The sequence below is a fragment of the Mandrillus leucophaeus genome, unplaced genomic scaffold (assembly GCF_000951045.1).
Source record: "Mandrillus leucophaeus isolate KB7577 unplaced genomic scaffold, Mleu.le_1.0 Scaffold1527, whole genome shotgun sequence".
NCBI classification, from domain to species: domain Eukaryota; kingdom Metazoa; phylum Chordata; class Mammalia; order Primates; family Cercopithecidae; genus Mandrillus; species Mandrillus leucophaeus.
Window position 1 is genome coordinate 66,085 of NW_012101507.1, and position 1,786 is coordinate 67,870.

The window sequence follows — 1,786 nt, forward strand, 5'->3', positions numbered from 1 at the left end:
GTGTGGATGCTGCTTCCCAGGAATGAGGCAGGGAACACTTCTACCTGGGGCTTGAAACCCCCAGTGGGACAAGAAAACCCAGACCCCACCCCACACCCCTTCCCTACCTGAGCTCTTCCTCCTCCACATCACAGCAGCGACCACAGCTCCGATGACCACAACTGCTAGGACAGCCAGGCCAGCAACAATGTCCACGATGGGGATGGTGGACTGGGAAGATGGTTCTGGGAAAGGAGGGGAAGGTGAGGGGCCCTGACCCTGCTGAAGGGCTCCAGAATGGCTCCTGTTTCCCTGAGAAGAGACATGACCCCTCATCCCCCTCCTTACCCCATCTCAGGGTGAGGGGCTCCGGCAGCCCCTCATGCTGCACATGGCACATGTATCTCTGCTCTTCTCCAGAAGGCACCACCACAGCTCCCCACTTCTGGAAGGTTCCATTTCCTCCTGGCCTGGTCTCCACAAGCTCCGTGTCCTGAGTTTGGTCCTCCCCATCCCGCTGCCAGGTCAGTGTGATCTCCGCAGGGTAGAAGCCCAGGGCCCAGCACCTCAGGGTGGCCTCATGGTCAGAGACGGGGTGGTGGGTCACGTGTGTCTTTGGGGGTTCTGATGGGAAGAGTCAGAAAATTCACGCGCTTTGCATCTCTCATGGGACACCCCAACAGCACCCATGTGACCATCCTGAGAATGAACAGGACCCCTGGGGTGGGGAAGGAAGCACAGAAGCCAGATACCAGCCTGGACACAGGCATCTGGGATAATCTCCTATTCCTTGGAGAGTTCTAGTCTCTGAGGGAGGAACAGGGACTTCTGGTCCTGACCTGAGCGGAGGCCGAGGGACTCAGAAAAGCTGGAATCAGACCTTCAAACGCATTGAGTGTGAGGCAGAGAATAAGGCCTGAGAGAAAAATTCACGGTGCCCAAGGCTGATGCAGGAGTCAAAGGGGACCCCTGATCAGTATTCCAGGGACTGTCTTCCCCTCCATGTCCTCAGAGACGTCATCCCTTGATTGTCCTAGAGAGCAGAGGGGGCCCTCAAAGGAAATCAGGAAAACTCATGCCATTCTCCATTCAAGGGAGGGGACATTCTAGCGCTGTTCCCATTTTCCTCTCCTCCTCATGGGAGGCCATCCCGGAAGATCTAGAGGTGATGGGGAAGGCTCCCCACTGCCCCTGGTACCCGCGCGCTGCAGCGTCTCCTTCCCGTTCTCCAGGTATCTGCGAAGCGACTCCACGCACTCGCCCTCCAGATAGGCTCTCCACTGCTCTGCCTCACCGGCCGCTTCCCACTTCCGCTGGGTGTTCTGAGCCGCCATGTCCGCGGCGGTCCAGGAGCGCAGGTCCTCGTTCAGGGCGATGTAATCCTTGCCGTCGTAGGCTTGCTGGTGATACCCGCGGAGGAGGCGCCCGTCGGGTCCCAGGTCGCAGCCAAACATCCACTGGAGGGTGTGAGACCCTGGCCCCGCCCCCGCGGTCAGTACAGTCCCCGGAGCCCCGCCCCGCCCCGACCAACCCGCAGGGATTTTGGCCTCAACTGAAAATGAAGCCGGGTAAAGGCGCCTGGGTCTCTCCCTGGTCGAGGGTCTGGGCGGGTCCCGCAGCCTCGGGGCGGATCTCGGACCCGGAAACTCGGGGAGACCCGGGCCGTCCGTGGGGGATGGGGAGGGGTCGTGACCTGCGCCCCGGGACGGGGTCACTCACCGGCCTTGCTCTGGTTGTAGTAGCGGAGCAGGGTCCGCAGGTCCACTCGGTCAGTCTGTGCGTTGCCCTTGGCGATCCGTGTCTGCTC

At 60.9% G+C, this 1,786-nt stretch overlaps 1 pseudogene across 1 annotated transcript in view; it reads right to left on the minus strand.

Moving 5' to 3' along the window:
- LOC105535984 overlaps positions 1 to 1,786 on the minus strand; it is a 6,829-nt pseudogene that overhangs the window by 3,611 nt on the left and 1,432 nt on the right. Inside the window, exons 4-6 of the transcript XR_001005527.1 lie at positions 1,178 to 1,782; positions 328 to 603; positions 108 to 224 (exon numbers count right to left, since the gene is read on the minus strand). The product of XR_001005527.1 is annotated as a popy Class I histocompatibility antigen, A-1 alpha chain-like (transcript). The remainder of the gene's footprint in view (positions 1 to 107; positions 225 to 327; positions 604 to 1,177; positions 1,783 to 1,786) is intronic.